The sequence below is a fragment of the Cariama cristata genome, unplaced genomic scaffold (genome assembly GCF_000690535.1).
Source record: "Cariama cristata isolate BGI_N322 unplaced genomic scaffold, ASM69053v1 scaffold41669, whole genome shotgun sequence".
NCBI classification, from domain to species: Eukaryota; Metazoa; Chordata; class Aves; order Cariamiformes; family Cariamidae; genus Cariama; species Cariama cristata.
The window spans coordinates 5,220-12,889 of record NW_009634860.1 but is presented as its reverse complement, the minus strand read 5'-3'; the positions used below and the strand labels follow the sequence as shown (position 1 = coordinate 12,889).

Sequence of the window (7,670 nt, the reverse complement as noted above, 5' to 3'; positions counted from 1 at the left end):
GGTGCACTTGATTCCCTCATCCAGGTCATCGGTAAAGATGTTAAACAGCACCGGCCCCAAAAACTGAGCCCTGGAAAACACCACTTGTCACCGGCCACCAACTGGATTTAGCTCCATTCGCCACCACTCTCTGGGCATGGCCAGCCAGCCAGTTTTTCACCCAGCGAAGAGTATGCCTGTCCAAGCCATGAGCTGCCAGTTTCTCCAGGAGAATGCCATGGGAGACAGTGTCAAAGGCCTTGCTGAAGTCTAGGTAGACCACATCCACAGCCTTTCCCTCATCCACCAGGTGGGTGACATGGTCATAGAAGGAGATCAGGTTGGTCAAGCAGGACCTGCCTTTCATGAGCCTATGCTGGCTGGACCTGATCCCCTGATTGTCCTGCCCATGCCTTCTGATCTCACTCAGGATGATTTGCTCCATAACCTTCCCCGGTACCGAGGTCAGGCTGACAGGTCTGTAGTTCCCCGAATCCTCCTTCCGGCCCTTCTTGTAGATGGGCGTCACATTGGCCAGCTCCAGTCGTCTGGGACCTCACCGGTTAGGCAGGACTGCTGGTAGATGATGGAGAGAACATCTGTTTCACATCTGACACTCTTTGGCTTGAAATTCAGAAAATGTGAAAAGAGCTCTGGGAAACAGTCACAAGCTGAAGAAGTGCCTAGCTGCCAAGGTGTTCATGGGCACTGGTGATAAGGCAGTATCCCACTGGTTTCCTGGTCACTGTCCTCAGTGAGAATGATGGTTTATGTCTTGGGGCAGCCCATAAACAACCCCCTACCCAATCCCTAAACATCTTTACTCTAGAGGTACTACATGCAAAGAACAGGCACATTTCAGCCCTAAGAAGCTTGGTGCCGACTCCTCTGGATGACTGAGGATCGATCAGAGGATGTGTCCTTTTATAAATAATACAGGCTTTGTTGTACATTTCTCTGCCTTGGTGGATTTCTTCTTCTTAACTGAAATCATGAATAATTGAAAGTTTAAGTAAATATTTATAACTGAGCGGACATTGTTTTACTGAATAAGCAGTAGGTGTATCTGATACATTCTTGATACAATATGTGTAATTCCTCTGCCTAGGTTAGAGTCAACACCTTTTAGTATTAACAGCCAGTGAGGTAATCTTATCCTTTGTTTATCTTAATGGCTTCTTTAGAGTTGCATCAAGCATGAATGTGGTTCACTGTATCTAACTGCTCTGGATCGAGAATAATAATGACTTAGTTCACAGCAGACAAAAGAGCTTCTATAAACTGCAGTGCTTTCCTATACAGAGGGGGAGTTGCAGAACGCTACCATGCAGTGAAACAGGGTGGCTGTTCCTTTTTGTGGTATTAGGATAGTCAGTGCTCAGTTCACTGTTCAGTGCTTTGAGGCTCTGAGAATGATGGAAGAGATGAAGGCTCAGGGATGGTACTTGTATCTACTGGTATGTGCAGTGTTTAGTACAGTGTCTGGATGATAACTTCTACTGCCAGATTTATTACCTTTGGGACCCCTATTACTTCTTAGGTTTAACCAGCTGAGAGTTGCTGAAAGGAAGAACACTTGTTTATTACAAGCACATGGTATCATCTAACCCAAGTATCTATCTTGTCACACTTGGTGTTTCCTCCTAAACACGACTGTCTATAAAAATTGCTGCTGAATTAAGTTCACAACAGGGACACACTGGGTCTTGATGCATTTAGTTCTTCTTAACTATTCTGCTGCTTCTCGGCTGATACAATTTCTCATCCAAGTAAATATCTTGTATGAAGATTTATTTTCCTCTTAAGACCTGATAGCATCCATTTCAGCTAAATCTTGACTTCTTAACCATTTGATGTCTTACTTCACTAAAAGTATTTTTCATGCTCTGTAGTAACTGAAGTACTGCAGTTGAGTGATGCTCTTCGAGATGACATCCTTCCTGAACTTGGTGTTCGATTTGAAGATCATGAAGGTACCCAATTGTGTCTTGCAACTTTGTAGGTAGCTATTTTTATAGTCTTACTATTTTCATAAGAAGTAGGAAAACAACCTGTGAAGACTAATGTGGAATAATCCAACAAACTCAAGGACTGCAAAGCTATAGCATATCATATTTCTGATGTATTAATATGTATTATAGAACTGTATATTGGAATATATGTATAGATTATGAAAATGTACATTGCAATCTTTTTTATCTTTTTGTATAGCACCTAATTTCTTAGTCACTTTCGAGTAATTACTCAGTTGTATTTGCATTCAGCTTGCAAAAAGAAAACAGTTATCATAGGGTAAATACATTTATCTTTGACTATTCAAGCATTGGCAACTCATTCATCTGTTTTTGCTTCTTTAGGACTTCCAACTGTGGTTAAATTAGTGGATAAGGACACGTTACTGAAAGAAAGAGAAGAAAAGAAAAAGGTGATTATTTTAAGCATTCTGTATTTTTCAAATTTGAAGTAATGTGTAAGCTATGGATACTTTTACATTTCTTTGATAACTTGGAAGAAAAATCTTAACAGACTAGCAACAAGGAAAATAACGTAAGAGAATTGATACTAAAATTTGAGTGTGTTCAGGAAAAGAATTTTTGAAACAGTAACTTCTTAAAGATTTTGTATGGGACCTAGTGAATAGCTCTAAGGTTTTTCGTTTGTTTGTTTGTTAAGATCTTCATATAATTAAGGGATGTTGAGTATTGCATACATACTGCCATATCTCTCTGGAAGAAAGATTCCAATGTGAAGCTAATTCGGACTTCTGTCTGTACAAATGAAGCTGACATTTTCCATAGAACTAGACTGTATTTATCTGATACGTGAGAACAAAGCACTGGCTCAATCTTAATTAATGTAGTATGGATGAGTTAGATATTCAGGGTGTGGGGGCAAGAATTCACATATTACTATATAAAGATTGTGAATTCTAATTCACATGCACAAGATCTGTACAGAAACGCTCCTTTTGGCACTTCCTAGCATTAATATTTGACTTTGTAACATTTAAAAGTAACACTTCACATGTCTGTCTTCAGTTTTAACAAATAATAAAATTTCATCATGACTAGAAATGTTTGGAAGACTTTCCAACATTTCTTCTTCCATGTGGATGTTTTTTTTTAGAAATCGCAGAAGTAAAATGTAGTTTCAGCCAATTCCAGATGTCTTCATCAAAAAGACGTTTGAAGGCAGTTTGTATATAGCTGCTGGGTGGAACCTGCAGCTACAGTACATTTGCCCTGAAAACAGTATTGTGTTCCGTGCTGGCAAAACCTGTGGAGAACTGATAGGTCGATCCTAAGCCAGTGCAAGATGAGATTTTAATTTTTTTTTTAAGTTTGTAAGTTGGCTAAATTTGGCTAGTTGTTTCCCTAGGAACATGAAGGGATACAACTGCTTCTTGAGAAACTGTAATGTCTTCATAATTTGAGACAAGAGCTTAAAATATCAGTGAAATATGTTGGGGTTTTTTTTAAGTCGTTTGCAAAACGTTTTTCCTTGTGAAATGGCAGGGCCATTTCTTTTGCAGGCTTTGTAGGTATTTTTTTAATATGTATGCGCTTTGCATGCAAAATGCATTCTGAACAGTTAAAACTGGTTTAACTGTGAATAAAAGCAAATGAAATCAAAGTCGTACAGTGGGAAGTATCAGACAATCCTAACTATAAGGCATGGTGTTTTTGCTGCAGGTCATGCTACCAGTTCTGTCTGTAATTAGATATCCAGGGAAGCCAGCTGGCTTACATTTGTAGAAGACAACCAAATGAAATAGTTACCTTTTACTCATTAGCATTGCCTTTCATAGATTGAAGAAGAGAAAAAAAAGAAGAAAGAAGAAGCAGCGAGGAAAAAACAAGAGCAGGAAGTAAGTGTTCAGATCATTTTAATCTGGTTTTGAAGAAAAGTGTTAGCAGTAATAGTCACGTGCAGGAAAGATTACATTAGAACACAGGCTCTCTGCCTGGCCTTAACTGGGCCTCCATTTATTTATTTTTTTTGTTTACAATTTCCTGCTCAGAGTGACTTTGGCTTGCAGTTCAGATTTGAATTTTCAGCTCCTATTATAGAGAAGCCATCTTTGAAAACACAACTAAAGGCTGCAAAAGCTTCTTAGAACTTGTAGCCCTTATTTCAGTCTGTAGACAGTATTACTTCCTTAATTGCCAAAGTAGTATCTTACATGCCTGTTAAAGAAGATTTTGCTTGAGTCATTATTTTCTTCCCTTTCCAGTATCGTAGGTATGTGTGAAAATGTTGGGGTTTTTTCTCGTTAAGAATCCACTGTTCCATATGATTGTACTCTGAAATGTAGTGTTTTGTAAAAACACATTTCATCTCTACAGTTGGAACTGAGATAGCTCAAAGGTTTTAGGCTTTGGATGGGGAGTAGACAGACAGAGATGAACTCATAAGAAGAAAAGATTGTTTGGCATGCTGATGACTCTAACAGTACAGGAAATGCGTTCCTGGGTTAAAAGAGGAAGTAACCTTTTAGAGAGCACCATATACAGAGAGAAAACCACATAAACAGCATTTATCGTCCACAAATTCCAAGTAGCTTTTTGCATTGGGCATAAATTCTTGGAAAGGATTCTGAGATGTGCTTGTTTACAGATAAGTGAAAGTGCACTGGAAATAAACTGAAATTACTTGCATCCTGATCCTGCTGTGACCTGCGTAGAAACCTGTGCTTGTCAGCAGGGAACTGTTGATAAAGGTGGTTCCCTTTGGAGTGAGTTAATTGCTGAATATTCTTTACTCATAGCAACTATTAACTTTGTGTTTACACCTAAAACACTGAGGAACCAAATTAGCAAAAATCAGGTGTGGTTTTAGAAGTATATAAGCGAATTATTTTGAGTTCCTGCAATACATCTATTTTATTAAGTGGTTCTCTACAGATTTAAACCACATTTTTTTCCCCTGGACAAGCACAGCTAAGACTTACTGAGTTGTTCCTCACTGAAAGTGTCTTTTCAGATGATAAACAATTGTGAGTTAAATGCTTTTTGATTTGCAAATGATAGTCTACTTTTCCTTTTGCATGTGTGACAGGTTGTCAGTAATTAACTGTGATGTTAATGCACGTTTTATATTACAGGCAGCAAAACTGGCAAAAATGAAGATTCCACCACATGAAATGTTTAAAGCGGAACATGACAAATATTCCATGTTTGATGAAAATGTAAGAGACTTCTTTAGATAGGGAGTTTTCCTTCCCCAGTTGTACATACTCAGTTGTGTGTGTATGTAGCTGACCTTGTTCCAAAACCTCCAGGGCAGTGCTATTAATGTAGCGAGAGGAGGGAAGCAGAAAAAGAAAAGGTGATATATTAATTTTATGGTACATACCTTGCATTGGGGAGCAAGGTTGTCTGTTAGCCATCATTTCAAGGGTATTATCATTGTACATTGGTCTCCTTTTGCCCCTCTCATTGCAGAGCAAAACTGCCTGTAGAAATTGTAGGTAGGAACATGTATGAAGTTTCTTCACAGTTTTATTATCCTGTTGCAAGGCAAGGAATTCACTTGCAAGTACAAACTCCCCAACTCTGCTAGAACTGATGTTTTTCAGAGAGATCCTGTGCTTCCTTTTTGGTTCTGCCCACTGTTTTGCTCTCTCTTGGCAAAGGATCTCTGAATTGTCTGTACGGATAACTTTGCTCTTGATTGCTCCTCTTGAGGATAAAAGGTGTTACTTGGAAAACATAAAGCAGTGTTTCTTCAGCACTTGATCTGGGACACTGATCCTGCTTCTGCCTGTCCCTTTTACCTGCACAAATTCAGGCCCTGGGGGCAAGTAAGAATGGAGAGTGTAAATATGGGGACAGTACCCCTGCAAGCCAAGGAGAATGTCCATAAAACCTCTGATCATACTTTCTCCATTGAGAACACAAATCTCTTACCGCTTTTGCTTTAAGCCTTGGATTCAATGTGCTAGTATGATTAAAAGTGGTCTCTTAACCATCTGTTCAGGGATTAGTCATTATTCTCTTAACTATAACCATCTAGAAGTTAGTTGTCTAAGCTTCCCTTACTTAGTACAGGACAGAAAATAAATACACCCTTTGCCCCTTCGTTAGCTAGGGAGGAAACATACACAAATAGTCAAAAGTTAGTTGTCAAACTTCTAGGTGACTAAAATTGGCCAAGATGCACCCCATCCTGGTAGCTTGTCATTATGACATTATCCCCCTGAGTAAAGCATGATTCCATAAGGAGCAAAAGCAGTCCAAGAATTTATCTTAAATTTTTTTTTTTTTACTATTTCAGGGATTTCCCACCCATGATACAGAAGGCAAAGAACTCAGCAAAGGACAAATTAAGAAGCTAAAGAAACTTTATGAAACCCAAGAAAAGCTATACAAGGAGTATCTACAAATGGTTCAGAATGGAAGTGCAAATTGAAAACAGCAGGACTTTTTTTTTAGAAGGCGAGTGCTGGGTCACCATTGAAGAAGTGAGCATATACTGATGCTCAATTTTCTGTTTACACTTTCTATTATGTGCAAAGTAAAAATCCTGTTTACGTGGATTAATAATGTCATCTGGAAAGTCAATAAAAATCCATTCTTAAAAAAAGCCAACCTGTAAGAAGTTTCTTCACAACAACAGTACCAGGTTGAATTGTTGCCAGTTCTATCTGGGAAGGTGCTGCTCAGTCAGCAAATCCACACACGGATTCTTGTTTATTATAGCTGTCCAGGCTTTGGTTAATTTGTCCTGCATACTGATCTCTATCTAAGACTTACTGTAGCTTGCATTCTGGAATGTCACAGTCAGCAAAATTTACTACTAAATGCAAGCTGAGTAATATTGTCCCACAGTAAGAACAGTATTTTCCAGATGACCTTAGTATCTTTACATAAGCAGGAAAAGTGGGTAGTTCCACTATGATACTTACTCTAGCTGCTGTTATTAAAAACTTTCATAACTATACCCAGAACACTTTGCATAGTAGAAGCTAACAGTCCCTTTGTTGCAAAAGGGAACAGATCATCATCTTTGCGCAACCTGCAATTGCAATCAAGTGGGTTAAGTACAAAGCAAGTGCACCTGCATTGAACAAACAGGTGGGAAAGACATGAAGGGCTAATGGCAGAGGGTGGTGTGTTCTTGGAGCTATACCTCCAAGGAAACAGGAGTGCTGACAAAGTGCCCAGTACCTAATTACCTATTCAGAGCTATGGGGAATTAACAGAGGGTTTCTAACTAAGATACAGTTTGTGGATTGGTTTGCAATTAGGAAAGACAGCTATACATTGCTCATTATTCAAGACTGATGTTTTTATCATGACAATTTAACCCTGAGTTAATAATCTTTCTGATGTAATACGGTCACATTATGTCTGCAAGGACAGTTCTCTGTTGCCCAATAATGCATTTCACTGGCAGTAGCTACTAAATGAACTGAAGTTCATGAAATCCTAAAAAATATCTTGCCTACTTCACAACTGCATGTAACAGCTAAGTGTCCAACATGCAGAAATATATTCATCAAGTATTCTTAAGCCTCAGGGTGACTTGGAGAAGGTCATACTGTGACACCTCTGTTCTCAACTCTTAGGTTTGTGCTATAACCATTAGGCTATGTTACTTTCCTCAATTAAGAGTTAAAACATCTTTATATTTTTATATTTGTATTCGTCCTTCTCAGGAATGAATGTATTGGAGTAACAGGTGTAGTA

The 7,670-nt window shown here is 38.6% G+C and overlaps 1 long non-coding RNA gene across 1 annotated transcript; it reads left to right on the top strand.

The window, feature by feature from the left end:
• The first annotated feature begins 3,801 nt into the window (after window positions 1-3,801).
• LOC104167132 lies at window positions 3,802-7,040 on the top strand. The gene is made up of 3 exons (XR_696498.1): window positions 3,802-3,847; window positions 5,084-5,167; window positions 6,256-7,040. It is a non-coding gene; the product is annotated as an uncharacterized LOC104167132 (long non-coding RNA).
• The last annotated feature ends 630 nt before the right edge of the window (window positions 7,041-7,670 follow it).